Below are 24,929 nucleotides of genomic sequence, written 5' to 3'. Positions count from 1 at the left end.
ATATAGTGTCAAAAGACACAGGTGTCTGTAATCATGGCCAGGAGTGGCCTAATATCATTGGTTAACTTTGATCTGAAGCCATTCTTGTGATTATTCTGACTTTGCCATTGTAATTGTTTGTAAACTTGTATAGTCAAATTAATCTATGATCGTATGCTATCCATTTGTTTGTATGCTGTTCTTTGTATGACATTTTAATATTTGATTATTAACCAATGATATTAGGCCACTCCTGGCCATGATTACAGACACCTGTGTCTTTTGACACTATATAAATGAGTCATCCCGCAGTGTTTGTGATTATACCCTGATGAAGACAGCTTGGCTGTCGAAACGTTGGTATTACATTTTTGCATCTGAGCTCCTAGAGTGTGCGGCTCTCTTTTATTTTATTTCCAAGAGACTTCTAAACATCTTCTACCCCCAAGCCATAAGACTCCTGAACATCTATTCAAATGGCTACCCAGACTATTCACATTGCCCCCCCTCCCCTCTCCACACCACTGCCACTCTCTGTTGTTATCTATGCATAGTCACTTTAATGAACTCTACCTACTACCTCAACTAACCGGTGCCCCCACACATTGACTCTGTGCCGGCACCCCCCTGTATATAATGTTATTTTTTACTGCTCCTCTTTAATTACTTTTATTTCTTATCTCGTATCCTTATTTTTTTTAACTGCATTGTCGGTTAGGTGCTCGTAAGTAAGCATTTCCCTATAAGGTCTACACCTGTTGTATTCGGCGCATGTGACTAATAACATTTGCTTTGATTTGATTTGAACGCAACTAGTGCCCCTAATTTATCACAACCAATGGCGACATCCCAGGGCGCCTAATATGCTCGAACATTCACTCTTTCACTTTGTCGGAGATACATTTGTTCTGGCTCAACACCAGCTGCCCATGCTGCCCAAAATGAGAGAAAGGGATGAGAAAGAGAAAAGGCTTTTATTTTCATCACCCTCATTCCCTTCACCCATCACCCTCATTCCCTCCCTCCACCCACCATCACCCTCATTCCCTCCACCCATCACCCTCATTCCCTCCCTCCACCCACCATCACCCTCATTCCCTCCACCCACCATCACCTTCATTCCCTCCACCCATCACCCTCATTCCCTCCACCTACCATCACCCTCATTCCCTCCACCCATCACCCTCATTCCCTCCACCCATCACCCTCATTCCCTCCACCCACCATCACCCTCATTCCTCCACCCATCACCCTCATTCCCTCCACCTACCATCACCCTCATCCCCTCCACCCACCATCACCCTCATTCCCTCCACCCACCATCATTCGCTCCATTAATCATCCACCCACCATCACCCTCATTCCCTTCACCCTCCATCACCCTCATTCCTCCACCTACCATCACCCTCATCCCCTCCACCCACCATCACCCTCATTTGCTCCACCCACCATCACCCTCATTCCCTTCACCCTCCATCACCCTCATTCCCTCCACCTACCATCACCCTCGCCCCTCCACCCACCATCACCCTCATTTCCTCCACCCACCATCACCCTCATTCGCTCCACCCACCATCACCCTCATCCCCTCCACCCACCATCACCCTCATTCGCTCTACCCACCATCACCCTCATTCCCTTCACCCTGCATCACCCTCATTCCCTCCACCTACCATCACCCTCGCCCCTCCACCCACCATCACCCTCATTTCCTCCACCCACCATCACCCTCATTCCTCCACCCACCATCACCCTCATTCCCTCCACCCATCACCCTCATTCCTCCACCTACCATCACCCTCATCCCCTCCACCCACCATCACCCTCATTCCCTCCACCCACCATCATTCGCTCCACCCACCATCACCCTCATTCCCTTCACCCTCCATCACCCTCATTCCCTCCACCTACCATCACCCTCATCCCCTCCACCCACCATCACCCTCATTTGCTCCACCCACCATCACCCTCATTCCCTTCACCCTCCATCACCCTCATTCCCTCCACCTACCATCACCCTCGCCCCTCCACCCACCATCACCCTCATTTCCTCCACCCACCATCACCCTCATTCGCTCCACCCACCATCACCCTCATCCCCTCCACCCACCATCACCCTCATTCGCTCTACCCACCATCACCCTCATTCCCTTCACCCTGCATCACCCTCATTCCCTCCACCTACCATCACCCTCGCCCCTCCACCCACCATCACCCTCATTTCCTCCACCCACCATCACCCTCATTCCCTCCACCCACCATCACCCTCATTCCCTCCACCCATCACCCTCATTCCCTCCACCTACCATCACCCTCATCCCCTCCACCCACCATCACCCTCATTCCCTCCACCCACCATCATTCGCTCCACCCACCATCACCCTCATTCCCTTCACCCTCCATCACCCTCATTCCCTCCACCTACCATCACCCTCATCCCCTCCACCCACCATCACCCTCATTTGCTCCACCCACCATCACCCTCATTCCCTTCACCCTCCATCACCCTCATTCCCTCCACCTACCATCACCCTCGCCCCTCCACCCACCATCACCCTCATCCCCTCCACCCACCATCACCCTCATTCGCTCCACCCACCATCACCCTCATCCCCTCCACCCACCATCACCCTCATTCGCTCTACCCACCATCACCCTCATTCCCTTCACCCTGCATCACCCTCATTCCCTCCACCTACCATCACCCTCGCCCCTCCACCCACCATCACCCTCATTTCCTCCACCCACCATCACCCTCATTTCCTCCACCCTCCATCACCCTCATTCCCTCCACCCTAATCTCCTCCACCCACCATCACCCTCATTCCCTCCACCCTCATTCCCTCCACCCTCATCCCCTCCACCCACCATCACCCTCATCCCCTCCACCCACCATCACCCTCATTTGCTCCACCCACCATCACCCTCATTCCCTTCACCCTCCATCACCCTCATTCCCTCCACCTACCATCACCCTCGCCCCTCCACCCACCATCACCCTCATTTCCTCCACCCACCATCACCCTCATTCCTCCACCCACCCACCCACCATCACCCTCATCCCTCCACCTCCACCCACCATCACCCTCATTCGCTCTTCCTTCACCCACCATCACCCTCATTCCCTTCACCCTGCATCACCCTCATTCCCTCCACCTACCATCACCCTCGCCCCCCTCCACCCACCATCACCCTCATTTTCCTCCACCCACCATCACCCTCATTCCCTCCACCCACCATCACCCTCATTCCCTCCACCCATCACCCTCATTCCCTCCACCTACCATCACCCTCATCCCCTCCACCCACCATCACCCTCATTCCCTCCACCCACCATCATTCCCCACCACCCCACCATCACCCTCATTCCCTTCACCCTCCATCACCCTCATTCCCTCCACCTACCATCACCCTCATCCCCTCCACCCACCATCACCCTCATTTGCTCCACCCACCATCACCCTCATTCCCTTCACCCTCCATCACCCTCATTCCCTCCACCTACCATCACCCTCGCCCCTCCACCCACCATCACCCTCATTTCCTCCACCCACCATCACCCTCATTCGCTCCACCCACCATCACCCTCATCCCCTCCACCCACCATCACCCTCATTCGCTCTACCCACCATCACCCTCATTCCCTTCACCCTGCATCACCCTCATTCCCTCCACCTACCATCACCTCGCCCCTCCACCCACCATCACCCTCATTTCCTCCACCCACCATCACCCTCATTCCCTCCACCCACCATCACCCTCATTCCCTCCACCCATCACCCTCATTCCCTCCACCTACCATCACCCTCATCCCCTCCACCCACCATCACCCTCATTCCCTCCACCCACCATCATTCGCTCCACCCACCATCACCCTCATTCCCTTCACCCTCCATCACCCTCATTCCCTCCACCTACCATCACCCTCATCCCCTCCACCCACCATCACCCTCATTTGCTCCACCCACCATCACCCTCATTCCCTTCACCCTCCATCACCCTCATTCCCTCCACCTACCATCACCCCATCGCCCCATCCCACCCACCATCACCCTCATCCCCTCCACCCACCATCACCCTCATTCGCTCCACCCACCATCACCCTCATCCCCTCCACCCACCATCACCCTCATTCGCTCTCCACCCACCATCACCCTCATTCCCTTCACCCTGCATCACCCTCATTCCCTCCACCTACCATCACCCTCATTCCCCTCCACCCACCATCACCCTCATTTCCTCCACCCACCATCACCCTCATTTCCTCCACCCTCCATCACCCTCATTCCCTCCACCCTAATCTCACTCCACCCACCATCACCCTCATTCCCTCCACCCTCATTCCCTCCACCCTCATCCCCTCCACCCACCATCACCCTCATCCCCTCCACCCACCATCACCCTCATTTCCTCCACCCACCATCACCCTCATTCCCTTCACCCTCCATCACCCTCATTCCCTCCACCTACCATCACCCTCATCCCCTCCACCCACCATCACCCTCATTCGCTCCACCCACCATCACCCTCATCCCCTCCACCCACCATCACCCTCATTTCCTCCACCCACCATCACCCTCATTCCCTTCACCCTCCATCACCCTCATTCCCTCCACCTACCATCACCCTCATCCCCTCCACCCACCATCACCCTCATTCGCTCCACCCACCATCACCCTCATTCCCTTCACCCTCCATCACCCTCATTCCCTCCACCTACCATCACCCTCGCCCCTCCACCCACCATCACCCTCATTCCCTCCACCCATCACCCTCATTCCTCCCTCCACCCACCATCACCCTCATTCCCTCCACCCATCACCCTCATTCCCTCCCTCCACCCTCCACCCTCATCCCCTCACCCACCCTCATTCCCTCCACCCACCATCACCCTCATTCCCTCCACCCATCACCCTCATTCCCTCCACCTACCATCACCCTCATTCCCTCCACCCATCACCCTCATTCCCTCCACCCACCATCACCCTCATTCCCTCCACCCACCATCACCCTCATTCCCTCCACCCACCATCATTCGCTCCACCCACCATCACCCTCCATTCCCTTCACCCTCCATCACCCTCATTCCTCCACCTCACCATCACCCTCCATCCCCTCCCCTCCACCCACCATCACCCTCATTCGCTCCACCACCATCACCCTCATTCCCTTCACCCTCCATCACCCTCATTCCCTCCACCTACCATCACCCTCATCCCCTCCACCCACCATCACCCTCATTTGCTCCACCCACCATCACCCTCATTCCCTTCACCCTCCATCACCCTCATTCCCTCCACCTACCATCACCCTCGCCCCTCCACCCACCATCACCCTCATCCCCTCCACCCACCATCACCCTCATTCGCTCCACCCACCATCACCCTCATCCCTCCACCCACCATCCACCCACCATCACCCTCATTCGCTCTACCCACCATCACCCTCATTCCCTTCACCCTCCATCACCCTCATTCCCATCACCCCTCACTCACCCTCCCTCCACCCCTTCACCCTCCATCACCCTCATTCCTCCACCTACCATCCCCTCCACCTCCACCACCATCACCCTCATTCCCTCCACCCACCATCACCCTCATTCCCTTCATTCACCTCCACCATCACCCTCATTCCCCTCCACCCACCATCACCCTCATTCCCTCCACCCACCATCACCCTCATTCCCTCCACCCATCACCCTCATTCCCTCCACCTACCATCACCCTCATTCCCTCCACCCATCACCCTCATTCCCTCCACCCACCATCACCCTCATTCCCTCCACCATCACCATCACCCTCATTCCCTCCACCCACCATCCCTCATTCCCTCCACCCACCATCATTCGCTCCACCCACCATCACCCTCATTCCCTTCACCCTCCATCACCCTCATTCCCTCCACCTACCATCACCCTCATCCCCTCCACCCACCATCACCCTCATTCGCTCCACCCACCATCACCCTCATTCCCTTCACCCTCCATCACCCTCATTCCCTCCACCTACCATCACCCTCATCCCCTCCACCCACCATCACCCTCATTTGCTCCACCCACCATCACCCTCATTCCCTTCACCCTCCATCACCCCATCATTCCCTCCACCTACCATCACCCTCGCCCCTCCACCCACCATCACCCTCATCCCCTCCACCCACCATCACCCTCATTCGCTCCACCCACCATCACCCTCATCCCCTCCACCCACCATCACCCTCATTCGCTCTACCCACCATCACCCTCATTCCCTTCACCCTGCATCACCCTCATTCCCTCCACCTACCATCACCCTCGCCCCTCCACCCACCATCACCCTCATTTCCTCCACCCACCATCACCCTCATTTCCTCCACCCTCCATCACCCTCATTCCCTCCACCCTAATCTCCTCCACCCACCATCACCCTCATTCCCTCCACCCTCATTCCCTCCACCCTCATCCCCTCCACCCACCATCACCCTCATCCCCTCCACCCACCATCCACCCTCATTTCCTCCACCCACCATCACCCTCATTCCCTTCACCCTCCATCACCCTCATTCCCTCCACCTACCATCACCCTCATCCCCTCCACCCACCATCACCCTCATTCGCTCCACCCACCATCACCCTCATCCCCTCCACCCACCATCACCCTCATTTCCTCCACCCACCATCACCCTCATTCCCTTCACCCTCCATCACCCTCATTCCCTCCACCTACCATCACCCTCATCCCCTCCACCCACCATCACCCTCATTCGCTCCACCCACCATCACCCTCATTCCCTTCACCCTCCATCACCCTCATTCCCTCCACCTACCATCACCCTCGCCCCTCCACCCACCATCACCCTCATTCCCTCCACCCATCACCCTCATTCCCTCCCTCCACCCACCATCACCCTCATTCCTCCATCCCATCACCCTCATTCCCTCCCTCCACCCACCATCACCCTCATTCCCTCCACCCACCATCACCCTCATTCCCTCCACCCATCACCCTCATTCCCTCCACCTACCATCACCCTCATTCCCTCCACCCATCACCCTCATTCCCTCCACCCACCATCACCCTCATTCCCTCCACCCACCATCACCCTCATTCCCTCCACCCACCATCATTCGCTCCACCCACCATCACCCTCATTCCCTTCACCCTCCATCACCCTCATTCCCTCCACCTACCATCACCCTCATCCCTCCACCCACCATCACCCTCATTCGCTCCACCCACCATCACCCTCATTCCCTTCACCCTCCATCACCCTCATTCCCTCCACCTACCATCACCCTCATCCCCTCCACCCACCATCACCCTCATTTCCTCCACCCACCATCACCCTCATTCCCTTCACCCTCCATCACCCTCATTCCCTCCACCCACCATCACCCTCATCCCCTCCACCCACCATCACCCTCATTCGCTCCACCCACCATCACCCTCATTCCCTTCACCCTCCATCACCCTCATTCCCTCCACCTACCATCACCCTCGCCCCTCCACCCACCATCACCCTCATTTCCTCCACCCTCCATCACCCTCATTCCCTCCACCCTAATCTCCTCCACCCACCATCACCCTCATTCCCTCCACCCTCATTCCCTCCACCCTCATCCCCTCCACCCACCATCACCCTCATCCCCTCCACCCACCATCACCCTCATTCCCTCCACCCACCATCACCCTCATTTCCTTCACCCTCCATCACACTCATTCCCTCCACCCTCCATCACCCTCATTCCCTCCACCCACCATCACCCTCATTTCCTTCACCCTCCATCACACTCATTCCCTCCACCCACCATCACCCTCATTTCCTTCACCCTCCATCACACTCATTCCCTCCACCCTCCATCACACTCATTCCCTCCACCCTCCATCACACTCATTCTCTCTTTCCCCCAAATGTGACATCCCAGGATTATCCATCTGTCTCTTACAGAAGGTCTCTTCTAAATACAAACTCTACAAAGTCAAGTCGTTCTCCATCTAGCTGGATCAATAATGTAGAAATCCCTGGTTAAAGGGATATAGTTTGTTCTTGTTTTATTTCCCTTGGAGATATTATCCTCACATGAACTGTAAACAAAAACAAAAACCACAAGTGCCACAGCTCGTAGAGAAAAGGCAGCATCCAACTGGGCATATAGGAAAGGAGTCTTATCCAGATAATGGATTCCAAACATGGCCAAAAAAAATTCTGAAGAAAAGGTTCCCCATGGTGTATACAGCGACCATTGATGAGACCAGTGTGGTACCATGGAGGAGGCTATGCACATCAGATGGGGGACATACTGTAGACGATATGATAGACAGAGAGTGATTGGGTACATTGGGACCCATCCTGCCATCCCTGGATCAGCGTCTGGTCTTGTCCCATTTACCCTCCAGGCTTCCCTTGTAGAGTGCCTCTCCTCTAGGCTTGGGGTGCTTCCAGCTGGCCCCTGCTCCTCTCTGTTCCCACAGCACAGCTGTCCCCTGTTTGGTCTGTGGTTCTCTCTGGCTCCGTCCAAAGGGCATTCCCCCGTTCCGAGTCCGCATGGTGCCAATGACAGAGAGGACAATGTAGCCCTCCCGTCCGTCAGATGGTGAGCCTGTCTAGTCCCATGGACCTAAGCCCATGCCCATGACTGTACCCTGTACCCATCCCAGGGTCCTGCCTGCAGCTGGGCACCTGGGTTGTACTTTCTCTGCCTGATTTAATGTCTCAGTTGTGATCAGGCAGTTGTGCATATCAGAGGGGCTTTGGGCAGGCCCTGAGGGCTGGGCTGCTAAACACAGTTCTAAGAACAGTAAAATAAAGTGTCTCAGTGGAGGTATACTGATCTAGGATCAGGTTCCCGCTGTCCATAAAGTCTTATTCAAAAGACAAACTGATCCTATATCAGCGCTCTTACTCCTCAATAATACCAATTAAAATATGCCATTTAGCTGACACTATGATCCAATGCGCCTTACAGTCATGCATACATACATCTTTCATATGGGTGACACCAGATGGAATCGAACCCATGGCCCGGGCTTTCCAAGTGCCATGCTCTACCAATATAGGAAAAGAGACTGAAGCACAGGTCTAGGAACAGTTAGACAGGCCATTGTCTGTGCAAACAGAGAGCCACATTAGCAAGGCGTGCAGACCTGAGCTGTTCCCCTGCACACCATCTCTATCACTATAGCCTTGGGCACACACAACAATGGGTGCATGGGTTGGATGAAGAGAACACTCGATTCACGTTTTTCCTCCAAATGATTTATTTTGTTCTTGACGAGACACCCTCAGTTCTACTTTTACCTATGTAGTGCATCATACCCACATCACCTATAGCTGTCCCTGGTGAGTCTCCTGACTGAATGGATGCTTTTCTCAATGGGTTTGCAAAGTAGCAGGGAGGATGACATAAATTCAGGCGTATTGTACATGCATCAAACAATACTATTATACACTACATGACCAAAAGTATGTGGACATCTGCTCGTCAAACATCTTATTTCAAAATCATGGGCATTAATATGGAGTTGGTCCCCCCTTTGCTGCTATATCAGCCTCCACTCTTCTGGGAGATACTTCCGGCGCCGACAGAGATGGCCGCCTCGCTTCGCGTTCCTAGGAAACTATGCAGTTTTTTGTTTTTTTACGTGTTATTTCTTACATTAGTACCCCAGGTCATCTTAGGTTTCATTACATACAGTCGAGAAGAACTACTGAATATAAGATCAGCGTCAACTCACCATCAGTACGACCAAGAATATGTTTTTCGCGACGCGGATCCTGTGTTCTGCCTTACAAACAGGACAACGGAATGGATTCCATGCAGCGACCCAAAAAAACGACTCAGAAAAAGAGGGAAACGAGGCGGTCTTCTGGTCAGACTCCGGAGACGGGCACATCGTGCACCACTCCCTAGCATTCTTCTTGCCAATGTCCAGTCTCTTGACAACAAGGTTGATGAAATCCGAGCAAGGGTAGCATTCCAGAGGGACATCAGAGACTGTAACGTTCTTTGCTTCACGGAAACATGGCTCACTGGAGAGACGCTATCCGAGGCGGTGCAGCCAACGGGTTTCTCCACGCATCGCGCCGACAGAAACAAACATCTTTCTGGTAAGAAGAGTGGCGGGGGCGTATGCCTCATGACTAACGAGACATGGTGTGATGAAAGGAACATACAGGAACTCAAATCCTTCTGTTCACCTGATTTAGAATTCCTCACAATCAAATGTAGACCGCATTATCTACCAAGAGAATTCTCTTCGATTATAATCACAGCCGTATATATCCCCCCCCCAAGCAGACACATCGATGGCTCTGAACGAACTTTATTTAACTCTTTGCAAACTGGAAACTATTTATCCGGAGGCTGCATTCATTGTAGCTGGGGATTTTAACAAGGCTAATCTGAAAACAAGACTCCCTAAATTTTATCAGCATATCGATTGCGCAACCAGGGGTGGTAAAACCTTGGATCATTGTTACTCTAACTTCCGCGACGCATATAAGGCCCTGCCCCGCCCCCCTTTCGGAAAAGCTGACCACGACTCCATTTTGTTGATCCCTGCCTACAGACAGAAACTAAAACAAGAGGCTCCCACGCTGAGGTCTGTCCAACGCTGGTCCGGCCAAGCTGACTCCACACTCCAAGACTGCTTCCATCACGTGGACTGGGATATGTTTCGTATTGCGTCAGATAACAATATTGACGAATACGCTGATTCGGTGTGCGAGTTCATTAGAACGTGCGTTGAAGATGTCGTTCCCATAGCAACGATTAAAACATTCCCTAACCAGAAACCGTGGATTGATGGCAGCATTCGCGTGAAACTGAAAGCGCGAACCACTGCTTTTAATCAGGGCAAGGTGTCTGGTAACATGACCGAATACAAACAGTGTAGCTATTCCCTCCGCAAGGCTATCAAACAAGCTAAGCGTCAGTACAGAGACAAAGTAGAATCTCAATTCAACGGCTCAGACACAAGAGGCATGTGGCAGGGTCTACAGTCAATCACGGACTACAAGGAGAAATCCAGCCCAGTCACGGACCAGGATGTCTTGCTCCCAGGCAGACTAAATAACTTTTTTGCCCGCTTTGAGGACAATACAGTGCCACTGACACGGCCTGCAACGAAAACATGCGGTCTCTCCTTCACTGCAGCCGAGGTGAGTAAGACATTTAAACGTGTTAACCCTCGCAAGGCTGCAGGCCCAGACGGCATCCCCAGCCGCGCCCTCAGAGCATGCGCAGACCAGCTGGCCGGTGTGTTTACGGACATATTCAATCAATCCCTATACCAGTCTGCTGTTCCCACATGCTTCAAGAGGGCCACCATTGTTCCTGTTCCCAAGAAAGCTAAGGTAACTGAGCTAAACGACTACCGCCCCGTAGCACTCACTTCCGTCATCATGAAGTGCTGTGAGAGACTAGTCAAGGACCATATCACCTCCACCCTACCTGACACCCTAGACCCACTCCAATTTGCTTACTGCCCAAATAGGTCCACAGACGATGCAATCTCAACCATACTGCACACTGCCCTAACCCATCTGGACAAGAGGAATACCTATGTGAGAATGCTGTTCATCGACTACAGCTCGGCATTCAACACCATAGTACCCTCCAAACTCGTCATCAAGCTCGAGACCCTGGGTCTCGACCCCGCCCTGTGCAACTGGGTACTGGACTTCCTGACGGGCCGCCCCCAGGTGGTGAGGGTAGGCAACAACATCTCCTCCCCGCTGATCCTCAACACTGGGGCCCCACAAGGGTGCGTTCTGAGCCCTCTCCTGTACTCCCTGTTCACCCACGACTGCGTGGCCACGCACGCCTCCAACTCAATCATCAAGTTTGTGGACGACACAACAGTGGTAGGCTTGATTACCAACAACGACGAGACGGCCTACAGGGAGGAGGTGAGGGCCCTCGGAGTGTGGTGTCAGGAAAATAACCTCACACTCAACGTCAACAAAACTAAGGAGATGATTGTAGACTTCAGGAAACAGCAGAGGGAACACCCCCCTATCCACATAGATGGAACAGTAGTGGAGAGGGTAGCAAGTTTTAAGTTCCTCGGCATACACATCACAGACAAACTGAATTGGTCCACTCACACAGACAGCATCGTGAAGAAGGCGCAACAGCGCCTCTTCAACCTCAGGAGGCTGAAGAAATTCGGCTTGTCACCAAAAGCACTCACAAACTTCTACAGATGCACAATCGAGAGCATCCTGGCGGGCTGTATCACCGCCTGGTACGGCAACTGCTCCGCCCTCAACCGTAAGGCTCTCCAGAGGGTAGTGAGGTCTGCACAACGCATCACCGGGGCAAACTACCTGCCCTCCAGGACACCTACACCACCCGATGTTACAGGAAGGCCATAAAGATCATCAAGGACATCAACCACCCGAGCCACTGCCTGTTCACCCCGCTATCATCCAGAAGGCGAGGTCAGTACAGGTGCATCAAAGCTGGGACCGAGAGACAGAAAAACAGCTTCTATCTCAAGGCCATCAGACTGTTAAACAGCCACCACTAACATTGAGTGGCTGCTGCCAACACACTGACATTGACACTGACTCAACTCCAGCCACTTTAATAATGGGAATTGATGGGAAATGATGTAAATATATCACTAGCCACTTTAAACAATGATACCTTATATAATGTTACTTACCCTACATTATTCATCTCATATGCATACGTATATACTGTACTCTATATCATCGACTGCATCCTTATGTAATACATGTATCACTAGCCACTTTAACTATGCCACTTTGTTTACATACTCATCTCATATGTATATACTGTACTCGATACCATCTACTGTATCTTGCCTATGCTGCCCTGTACCATCACTCATTCATATATCCTTATGTACATATTCTTTATCCCCTTACACTGTGTATAAGACAGTAGTTTTGGAATTGTTAGTTAGATTACTTGTTGGTTATTACTGCATTGTTCGGAACTAGAAGCACAAGCATTTCGCTACACTCGCATTAACATCTGCTAACCATGTGTATGTGACAAATACAATTTGATTTGATTTGATTTGATTTGGGAAGACGTTCCACTAGATGTTTGAGCATTGTTGCAGGGACTTGCTTCCATTCAGCCAAAAGAGCATTATTCGGCGTTCCAATTCTTCCCAAAGGTGTTTGATGAGGTTGAGGTCAGGGCTCTGTGCAGGCCAGTCGAGTTCTTCCACACCGAACTCAACAAACCATTTCTGTTTGGACCTAGGTTTGGGCACGGGGCATTGTCATGCTGAAACAGGAAAGGGCCTTCCCCAAACTGCTGCCACAAAATTGGAAGCACAGAATCGTATATTTATTTATTGTATGCTATAGCGTTAAGATTTCCCTTCTCTGGAACTAAGGGGTTTAGCCCAAACTATGAAAAGTAGCCCCAGACCAGTACTCCTCCACCAAACTTTACTGTTGGCACTATGCATTGGGGCAGGTAGTGTTCTCCTGACATCCGCCAAACCCAGATTCGTTCGTCGGACTGCGAGATGGTGATGCGTGAATCATCGCATTTCCACTGCTTCAGAGTTCAATGGTGGCGAGCTTTACACCCCTCCAGCCGACGATTGGCATTACACATGGTCTTAGGCTTGTGTGCGGCTGCTCAGCCATGGAAACACATTTCATGAAGCTCCCGACGAACAGTTATTGTGCTGACATGAGTGTTGCAACCGAGCACAGACGTTTTTTACACGCTATGCGCTTCAGCACTCCGCAGTCCCGTTCTCTGAGCTTTTATGGCCTACCACTTCACAACTGAGCCGTTGTTGCTCCTAGACGTTTCGACTTCACAGTAACAGCACTTACAGTTGACCTTCAGAAATTTGACAAACTGACTCATTGGAAAAGTCATATGACGGTGCCACGTTGAAAGTTACTTAGCTCTTCAATAAGGCCACTCTACTGCCAATGTTTGTCTATGGAGATTTCATGGCTGTGTGCTCAATTTTATAAACCTGTCAGCAACGGGTGTGGCTGAAATAGCCAAATCCACTAATTTGAAGGGTGTCCACATACTTCTGTATATATAGTGTATATTGAATGATGTCTTCATTATTATTCTACAATGTATAAAATAGTGAAAATCAAGAAAAACCATTGAATGAGTACCCTATGTAAAGAAAATCACTTAACTTTCATGTCATGCACTTTACTCTCCTTCTGACAGCTCGTCCTCTTTTATGGGTAGTTTTCTTTCTCCCTTCAGATCAGAAGTCAACTCTGAATACAGTAATGAGCTAGGTCAGAGGCATGCAAATCCAAACCTGCAGATAAAGCGCATGCACACACACACACTCTCACAGGGCAAGGTTTACTGATGCTAATGGGGGCTGGGTAAGGGTGAAGTGTGGTGTTGGTCAGCTCTGCCCTTGTTGCCGTTGAGCCTCTTGCTCTACAGAACATGCAAATGTGTGGCACACTTGCTGCACTTCTGTCACTTCCTCTCTCTCTCTGTCCTCTCCCTTTCTCTACTCCCCTTTCTCTCTTTCTCTGTCCTCTCCCTTTCTCTACTCCCCTCTCTCTCTCTCTCTCTCTCTCTCTCTGTCCTCTCCCTTTCTCTACTCCCCTCTCTCTCTGTCCTCTCCCTTTCTCTACTCCCCTCTCTCTCTCTCTCTCTCTGTCCTCTCCCTTTCTCTACTCCCCTCTCTCTCTCTCTCTCTGTCCTCTCCCTTTCTCTACTCCCCTCTCTCTCTCTCTCTCTCTCTCTCTCTCTGTCCTCTCCCTTTCTCTACTCCCCTCTCTCTCTCTCTCTGTCCTCTCCCTTTCTCTACTCCCCTTTCTCTCTCTCTCTGTCCTCTCCCTTTCTCTACTCCCCTTTCTCTCTCTCTCTGTCCTCTCCCTTTCTCTACTCCCCTTTCTCTCTCTCTCTGTCCTCTCCCTTTCTCTACTCCCCTCTCTCTCTCTCTGTCCTCTCCCTTTCTCTACTCTCCTTTCTCTCTCTCTCTGTCCTCTCCCTTTCTCTACTCCCCTCTCTCTCTCTCTCTCTCTCTCTCTGTCCTCTCCCTTTCTCTAATCCCCTCTCTCTCTCTCTCTCTCTCTGTCTGTCCTCTCCCTTTCTCTACTCCCCTTTCTCTCTCTCTCTGTCCTCTCCCTTTCTCTACTCCCCTCTCTCTCTCTCTCTCTCTCTGTCCTCTCCCTTTCTCTAATCTCCCCTCTCTCTCTCTCTCTGTCCTCTCCCTTTCTCTAATCCCCTCTCTCTCTCTCTCTCTCTCTGTCTGTCCTCTCCCTTTCTCTACTCCCCCTTCTCTCTCTCTCTGTCCTCTCCTTTCTCTACTCCCCTCTCTCTCTCTCTCTCTCTGTCCTCTCCCTTTCTCTACTCCCCTTTCTCTCTCTCTCTGTCCTCTCCCTTTCTCTACTCCCCTCTCTCTCTCTGTCCTCTCCCTTTCTCTACTCCCCTCTCTCTCTCTGTCCTCTCCCTTTCTCTACTCCCCTCTCTCTCTCTGTCCTCTCCTTTCTCTACTCCCCTCTCTCTCTCTGTCCTCTCCCTTTCTCTACTCCCCTCTCTCTCTCTGTCCTCTCCCTTTCTCTACTCCCCTTTCTCTCTCTCTGTCCTCTCCCTTTCTCTACTCCCCTCTCTCTCTCTCTGTCCTCTCCCTTTCTCTACTCCCCTTTCTCTCTCTCTCTGTCCTCTCCCTTTCTCTACTCCCCTCTCTCTCTCTGTCCTCTCCTTTCTCTACTCCCCTTTCTCTCTCTCTGTCCTCTCCCTTTCTCTACTCCCCTCTCTCTCTCTGTCCTCTCCCTTTCTCTACTCCCCTCTCTCTCTCTCTGTCCTCTCCCTTTCTCTACTCCCCTTTCTCTCTCTCTCTGTCCTCTCCCTTTCTCTACTCCCCTTTCTCTCTCTCTCTGTCCTCTCCCTTTCTCTACTCCCCTCTCTCTCTGTCCTCTCCCTTTCTCTACTCCCCTCTCTCTCTCTGTCCTCTCCCTTTCTCTACTCCCCTTTCTCTCTCTCTCTGTCCTCTCCCTTTCTCTACTCCCCTCTCTCTCTCTCTGTCCTCTCCCTTTCTCTACTCCCCTCTCTCTCCCTCTCCTGTTATTTGCTGTGTGTAACAGTCTAAAGCCTACAGTCAGTCTGTCCAGGGAAGCCGCAGAGAGAGATGCATGGAGCTCACAGGGCTCACCGCCCAGCCTCCACACGCTCACTACCCAGCCTCCACACGCTCACCACCCAGCCCCCTCACGCTCACCACCCAGCCTCCACACACCCACCACCTAGCCTCCACACGCTCACCACCCAGCCTCCACACTCTCACCACCCAGCCTCCACACTCTCACCACCCAGCCTCCACACGCTCACCACCCAGCCTCCACACCATCACCACCCAGCCTCCACACCATCACCACCCAGCCTCCACACCATCACCACCCAGCTTCCACACGCTCACCACCCAGCCCCCTCACGCTCACCACCCAGCCTCCACACACCCACCACCTAGCCTCCACACGCTCACCACCCAGCCTCCACACTCTCACCACCCAGCCTCCACACTCTCACCACCCAGCCTCCACACGCTCACCACCCAGCCTCCACACCATCACCACCCAGCCTCCACACCATCACCACCCAGCCTCCACACCATCACCACCCAGCCTCCACACTCTCACCACCCGGCCTCCACACGCTCACCATGCAGCCTCCACATGCTCACCATGCAGCCTCCACACGCTCACCACCCTTCTCCTTCCCCCTGTCTTTCTCTCCCTCCTGTGATATGGCCACAGAGCACAAGGACAAGGCTGGACAGGAGTGGAGGAAGGCTGTACCCAGCTATAACCAGTCCAGTAGTGGGGCTGTGGACTTCCGGACCTGGAGCACCTTACCACGTGACGAGAGCCAGGAACCGCTGCCCAAGACCTGGGAGATGGCCTACACAGAGACGGGCATGGTCTACTTCATAGAGTAAGTGTTGGACTTCTGGTTCTCTACTCCAGTACAGTGCCAGCGTGATGCTAGAAGTGGTGAGAGGTAGTTTTGAAAAAGAGCATTGAGATTTGTTTGTTCAGAGAATAGTTTGTTCCACTCTAAAGTCTGTGTTACACTGTTACATACAGTATCCTACTTGTTTCTCTGCGGCTCAGACGTACTGTAGCAGTACAGTACTTGTTTCTCTGCGGCTCAGACGTACAGTAGCAGTACAGTACTTGTTTCTCTGCGGCTCAGACGTACAGTAGCAGTACAGTACTTGTTTCTCTGCGGCTCAGACGTACTGTAGCAGTACAGTACTTGTTTCTCTGCGGCTCAGACGTACAGTAGCAGTACAGTACTTGTTTCTCTGCGGCTCAGACGTACAGTAGCAGTACAGTACTTGTTTCTCTGCGGCTCAGACGTACAGTAGCAGTACAGTACTTGTTTCTCTGCGGCTCAGACGTACAGTAGCAGTACAGTACTTGTTTCTCTGCGGCTCAGACGTACTGTAGCAGTACAGTACTTGTTTCTCTGCGGCTCAGACGTACTCTAGCAGTACAGTACTTGTTTCTCTGCGGCTCAGACGTACTGTAGCAGTACAGTACTTGTTTCTCTGCGGCTCAGACGTACAGTAGCAGTACAGTACTTGTTTCTCTGCGGCTCAGACGTACAGTAGCAGTACAGTACTTGTTTCTCTGCGGCTCAGACGTACAGTAGCAGTACAGTACTTGTTTCTCTGCGGCTCAGACGTGCAGTAGCAGTACAGTACTTGTTTCTCTGCGGCTCAGACGTACTGTAGCAGTACAGTACTTGTTTCTCTGCGGCTCAGACGTACAGTAGCAGTACAGTACTTGTTTCTCTGCGGCTCAGACGTACTGTAGCAGTACAGTACTTGTTTCTCTGCGGCTCAGACGTACTGTAGCAGTACAGTACTTGTTTCTCTGCGGCTCAGACGTACTGTAGCAGTACAGTACTTGTTTCTCTGCGGCTCAGACGTACAGTAGCAGTACAGTACTTGTTTCTCTGCGGCTCAGACGTACTGTAGCAGTACAGTACTTGTTTCTCTGCGGCTCAGACGTACAGTAGCAGTACAGTACTTGTTTCTCTGCGGCTCAGACGTACAGTAGCAGTACAGTACTTGTTTCTCTGCGGCTCAGACGTACAGTAGCAGTACAGTACTTGTTTCTCTGCGGCTCAGACGTACAGTAGCAGTACAGTACTTGTTTCTCTGCGGCTCAGACGTACAGTAGCAGTACAGTACTTGTTTCTCTGCGGCTCAGACGTACAGTAGCAGTACAGTACTTGTTTCTCTGCGGCTCAGACGTACAGTAGCAGTACAGTACTTGTTTCTCTGCGGCTCAGATGTACAGTAGCAGTACAGTACTTGTTTCTCTGCGGCTCAGACGTACAGTAGCAGTACAGTACTTGTTTCTCTGCGGCTCAGACGTACAGTAGCAGTACAGTACTTGTTTCTCTGCGGCTCAGACGTACTGTAGCAGTACAGTACTTGTTTCTCTGCGGCTCAGACGTACAGTAGCAGTACAGTACTTGTTTCTCTGCGGCTCAGACGTAGTAGCAGTACAGTACTTGTTTCTCTGCGGCTCAGACGTACAGTAGCAGTACAGTACTTGTTTCTCTGCGGCTCAGACGTACAGTAGCAGTACAGTACTTGTTTCTCTGCGGCTCAGACGTGCTGTAGCAGTACAGTACTTGTTTCTCTGCGGCTCAGACGTACTGTAGCAGTACAGTACTTGTTTCTCTGCGGCTCAGACGTACTGTAGCAGTACAGTACTTGTTTCTCTGCGGCTCAGACGTACAGTAGCAGTACAGTACTTGTTTCTCTGCGGCTCAGACGTACTGTAGCAGTACAGTACTTGTTTCTCTGCGGCTCAGACGTACTGTAGCAGTACAGTACTTGTTTCTCTGCGGCTCAGACGTACTGTAGCAGTACAGTACTTGTTTCTCTGCGGCTCAGACGTACTGTAGCAGTACAGTACTTGTTTCTCTGCGGCTCAGACGTACTGTAGCAGTACAGTACTTGTTTCTCTGCGGCTCAGACGTACAGTAGCAGTACAGTACTTGTTTCTCTGCGGCTCAGACGTACAGTAGCAGTACAGTACTTGTTTCTCTGCGGCTCAGACGTACAGTAGCAGTACAGTACTTGTTTCTCTGCGGCTCAGACGTACAGTAGCAGTACAGTACTTGTTTCTCTGCGGCTCAGACGTACAGTAGCAGTACAGTACTTGTTTCTCTGCGGCTCAGACGTACAGTAGCAGTACAGTACTTGTTTCTCTGCGGCTCAGACGTACAGTAGCAGTACAGTACTTGTTTCTCTGCGGCTCAGACGTACAGTAGCAGTACAGTACTTGTTTCTCTGCGGCTCAGACGTACAGTAGCAGTACAGTACTTGTTTCTCTGCGGCTCAGACGTACAGTAGCAGTACAGTACTTGTTTCTCTGCGGCTCAGACGTACAGTAGCAGTACAGTACTTGTTTCTCTGCGGCTCAGACGTACAGTAGCAGTACAGTACTTGTTTCTCTGCGGCTCAGACGTACAGTAGCAGTACAGTACTTGTTTCTCTGCGGCTCAGACGTACAGTAGCAGTACAGTACTTGTTTCTCTGCGGCTCAGACGTACAGTAGCAGTACAGTACTTGTTTCTCTGCGGCTCAGACGTACAGTAGCAGTACAGTACTTGTTTCTCTGCGGCTCAGACGTACTGTAGCAGTACAGTACTTGTTTCTCTGCGGCTCAGACGTACAGTAGCAGTACAGTACTTGTTTCTCTGCGGCTCAGACGTACTGTAGCAGTACAGTACTTGTTTCTCTGCGGCTCAGACGTACAGTAGCAGTACAGTACTTGTTTCTCTGCGGCTCAGACGTACAGTAGCAGTACAGTACTTGTTTCTCTGCGGCTCAGACGTACAGTAGCAGTACAGTACTTGTTTCTCTGCGGCTCAGACGTACTGTAGCAGTACAGTACTTGTTTCTCTGCGGCTCAGACGTACAGTAGCAGTACAGTACTTGTTTCTCTGCGGCTCAGACGTACTGTAGCAGTACAGTACTTGTTTCTCTGCGGCTCAGACGTACAGTAGCAGTACAGTACTTGGAGAAGTTAACAATAGTATTATTGTTATTATAATTATGGATTTGTGAAATGATTCATTATTTTAACCCATCTGGCGTCTAAAATACAGTTGTATTGTTTTCCTGTGTTTGATGTGATGGTACTTGGCTTGGGCTTAAAGCACTGGGCCTCTCTCGCTCCCTTTCCCTTTCCCTTTCCCTCTCCCTCCATTGCTTATCAGTCAGTCTGTTTGTGTGGCTCACACAGCCTACAGAAGAGAGGGCCAGGTGCTGTAGCCTGCCTAAAATCAATAGCCCATTCTCACTTCACAGGAGACAATTCGGCAAATGAAATGCTCCCAGAAGCCTGCTCTCTGTGTTCGGCTCTACCTTTCCCTCCTTTCCCCTCTCCTTTCCTCCATCCCTCCTTCCATTCCTCCATCAAAGGACCTATCTGCCTCTATTCGGTTCTGACTACCTCCCATCTGTCCCTACCTCCATCTGTCCCTACCTCCCATCTGTCCCTACCTCCCATCTGTCCCTACCTCCATCTGTCCCTACCTCCCATCTGTCCCTACCTCCCATCTGTCCCTACCTCCCATCTGTCCCTACCTCCATCTGTCCCTACCTCCCATCTGTCCCTACCTCCCATCTGTCCCTACCTCCCATCTGTCCCTACCTCCCATCTGCCCCTACCTCCTATCTGTCCCTACCTCCATCTGTCCCTACCTCCATCTGTCCCTACCTCCATCAGTTCCTACCCTCCATCTGTCCCTACCTCCATCAGTTCCTACCTCCCATCTGTCCCTACCTCCCATCTGTCCCTACCTCCCATCTGTCCCTACCTCCATCTGTCCCTACCTCCATCTGTCCCTACCTCCATCTGTCCCTACCTCCCATCTGTCCCTACCTCCATCTGTCCCTACCTCCATCTGTCCCTACCTCCCATCTGTCCCTACCTCCCATCTGTCCCTACCTCCCATCTGTCCCTACCTCCCATCTGCCCCTACCTCCTATCTGTCCCTACCTCCATCTGTCCCTACCTCCATCTGTCCCTACCTCCATCAGTTCCTACCCTCCATCTGTCCCTACCTCCATCAGTTCCTACCTCCCATCTGTCCCTACTTCCCATCTGTCCCTACCTCCCATCTGTCCCTACCTCCATCTGTCCCTACCTCCATCTGTCCCTACCTCCATCTGTCCCTACCTCCCATCTGTCCCTACCCCCATCTGTCCCTACCTCCCATCTGTCCCTACCTCCATCTGTCCCTACCTCCCATCTGTCCCTACCTCCATCTGTCCCTACCTCCCATCTGTCCCTACCTCCTATCTGTCCCTACCTCCATCTGTCCCTACCTCCATCTGTCCCTATCTCCATCTGTCCCTATCTCCATCTGTTCCTACCTCCATCCCTCCCTACCTCCATCCCTCCCTACCTCCATCCATCTATCCCTACCTCCATCCATCCCTCCCTACATCCATCCATCTGTCCCTACCTCCATCCCTCCCTACCTCCCTCCCTACCTCCATCCATCTATCCCTACCTCCATCCCTCCTTCCTCCATCCCTCCCTACCTCATCCCTCCCTACCTCCATTCATCTATCCCTACCTCCATCCATTCATCCCTCCCTACCTCCATTCATCTATCCCTACCTCCATCCATCCATCCCTCCCTACCTCCATCCCTCCCTACCTCCATTCAACTATCCCTACCTCCATCCCTCCCTACCTCCATCCATCTATCCCTCCCTACCTCCATCCATCCATCTATCCCTCCCTACCTCCATCCATCTATCCCTACCTCCATCCCTACCCATCCATCTATCCTCCATCCCTCCCTACCTCCATCCATCTATCCCTACCTCCATCCTCCCTACCTCCATCCATCTATCCCTACCTCCATCCATTCCTCCCTCCCTACCTCCATCCCTCCCTCACTACCTCCATCCCTCCCTACCTCCATCCCTCCCTACCTCCACCCCTCCCTACCTCCATCCCTCCCTACCTCCATCCATCTATCCCTCCTCCCTACTTCCATCCATCCCTCCCTACTTCCATCCATCCCTCCCTCCCTACCTCCATCCCTCCCTCCCTACCTCCACCCATCCCTCCCTACCTCCATCCATCTATCCCTCCCTCCCTACTTCCATCCATCCCTCCCTACCTCCATCCATCTATCCCTACCTCCATCCCTCCCTACCTCCATCCATCTATCCCTCCCTCCCTACCTTCATTGATCTCTCCCTACCTCCATCCCTCTCTCCCCCTCACTACCTCCATCCCTCCCTACCCCCATACCTCTCTCCCTCCTTCCCTACCTCCCTACCTCCATCCCTCTCTCCCTCCCTCCCTACCTCCATCCCTCTCTCCCCTACCTCCCTACCTCCATCCCTCCCTACCTCCATCCCTCTCTCCCTGCCTCCCTACCTCCCTACCTCCATCCCTCTCTCCCTCTCTCCCTACCTCCATCCCTCTCTCCCTCCCTCCCTACCTCCATCCCTCTCTCCCTACCCCTCCCTACCTCCATCCCTCCCTACCTCCATCCCTCTCTCCCTCCCTCCCCTCCCTCCCTACCTCCATCCCTCTCTCCCTCCCTCCCTACCTCCATCCCTCTCTCCCTACCTCCCTACCTCCCTACCTCCCTACCTCCATCCCTCTCTCCCTCCCTCCCTACCTCCATCCCTCTCTCCCTACCTCCCTCCCTCCCTACCTCCATCCCTCTCTCCCTACCTCCCTACCTCCATCCCTCTCTCCCTCCCTCCCTACCTCCCTACCTCCATCCCTCTCTCCCTACCTCCCTACCTCCATCCCTCCCTACCTCCATCCCTCTCTCCTCCCTCCCTCCCTACCTCCATCCCTCTCTCCCTCCCTCCCTCCCTCCCTACCTCCATCCCTCCCTACCTCCATCCCTCCCGCAACGGCACCTGCTCCTTTTGTTCTTTCCCTGAAAGAGCCACTGGATTCCAAAATAATGACATAAGTTTGTGTTTTTGAAGGGCCCTTTATTTTTGGCCGAATGGTTAGGGAGCGGGAGGTTAGGGAGCGAGAGGTTAGGGAGCGCGAGGTTAGGGAGCGAGAGGTTAGGGAGCGAGAGGTTAGGGAGCGCGAGGTTAGGGAGCGAGAGGTTAGGGAGCGCGAGGTTAGGGAGCGAGAGGTTAGGGAGCGCGAGGTTAGGGAGCGCGAGGTTAGGGAGCGGGAGGTTAGGGAGCGGGAGGTTAGGGAGCGCGAGGTTAGGGAGCGAGAGGTTAGGGAGCGAGAGGTTAGGGAGCGAGAGGTTAGGGAGCGCGAGGTTAGGGAGCGAGAGGTTAGGGAGCGAGAGGTTAGGGGGCGCGAGGTTAGGGAGCGCGAGGTTAGGGGGCGCGAGGTTAGGGAGCGCGAGGTTAGGGGGCGCGAGGTTAGGGGCGCGAGGTTAGGGGGCGCGAGGTTAGGGAGCGCGAGGTTAGGGGGCGCGAGGTTAGGGAGTGCGAGGTTAGGGGGCGCGAGGTTAGGGAGCGCGAGGTTATGGGGCGCGAGGTTAGGGGGCGCGAGGTTAGGGGGTGCGAGTAGGGGGCACGAGGTTAGGGGGCGCGAGGTTAGGGGGCGCGAGGTTAGGGAGCGCGAGGGGACAGTTGTTTCCAAATACTGGCTGGTGAATAGCTAGCTATACTTCATCTAGTTGTTGTGGTGTTGTGAGGCTTTTTGTTCAGCTTGTAAAGTTGTGCCTCTGTGTCTCCACAGTCACAACACCAAGACCACTACCTGGCTGGACCCCAGGCTGGCCAAGAAGGCCAAGCCCCCGGAGAGGTGTGAGGATGGAGGTGAGAATCTCACACACACACACACACACATGTTCTCATATACAGACGGTGTAGTAGCACTTATCTTTCTTACACAAGCATCTTGTAGCAATATTTCACTCACATGCACTCATTCACCCTCACTACTCTCTCTCACTCACACACATATTACTGTCCACGGTCTGAATACACCACATTAAACATACTGTAATTATGAGTGGAGACCCCCTATGCCACTGAAGTTTGTGACCTACAGTATAGACAAACACACATACACACAGACATTAAACCACTAAGCAGGACCCAGCCTGCCCCTGTCCCTAATGGCTTGTGGGAGACCTGCGGAGAGCTCATCAGCGCTGTATCTCTGAAAAGGCAATTCCACAGTCTCCTCTTGCGTGAAGCACTCTTTCCCCCTGCATGTGTTCGTCACAGGACAGCACACACTCCAGATTCCACTCACACACCGCTGGGAAAAGACAGGACATTTTTTTCAGCATGGACATAACAACTACACATTTCCTTGCTTCCAACTACACGTTCTCTCTCACTCTCCCCTCTCTCTCTCGCTCTCTCTCACTCTCCCCTCTCTCTCTCGCTCTCTCAATTCAAGGGCTTTATTGGCATGGAAAACATATGTTAACATTGCCAAAGCAAGTGAAGTAGATAATAAACAAAAGTGAAATAAACAATAGAAATGAACAGTAAACATTACACTCACAGAAGTTCCTAAAGAATAAAAACATTTCAAACGTCATATTATGTCTATATACAGTGCTGTAACAATGTGCAAATAGTTAATGAAAATAAATAAACATAAATATGGGTTGTATTTACAGTGGTGTTTGTTCTTCACTAGTTGCCCTTTTCTTGTGGCAACAGGTCACAAATGTTGCTGCTGTGATGGCACACTGTGGTATTTCACCCAGTAGATATGGGAGTTTATCAAAATCGGGTTTGTTTTTGAATTCTTTGTGGATCTGTTTAATCTGAAGGAAATATGTCTCTAATATGGTCATACATTTGGCAGGAGGTTAAGAAGTGCAGCTCAGTTTCCACCTCATTTTGTGGGCAGTGTGTACAAAGCCTGTCTTCTCTTGAGAGCCAGGTCTGCCTACAGCAGCCTTTCTCAATAGCAAGGCTATGCTTACTGAGTCTGTACATAGTCAAAGCTTTCCTTAAATTTGGGTCAGTCACAGT

General features: G+C 52.5%; 1 pseudogene; it reads left to right on the top strand.

Moving 5' to 3' along the window:
- The window catches only part of LOC115132642 (membrane-associated guanylate kinase, WW and PDZ domain-containing protein 3-like), a 304,561-nt pseudogene that overhangs the window by 211,811 nt on the left and 67,821 nt on the right, over nt 1-24,929 (top strand).

This window comes from Oncorhynchus nerka, linkage group LG7, assembly GCF_034236695.1.
Source record: "Oncorhynchus nerka isolate Pitt River linkage group LG7, Oner_Uvic_2.0, whole genome shotgun sequence".
NCBI classification, from domain to species: Eukaryota; Metazoa; Chordata; class Actinopteri; order Salmoniformes; family Salmonidae; genus Oncorhynchus; species Oncorhynchus nerka.
The sequence above is the reverse complement of the archived record's forward strand: the minus strand, read 5'-3'. Positions and strand labels throughout refer to the sequence as shown.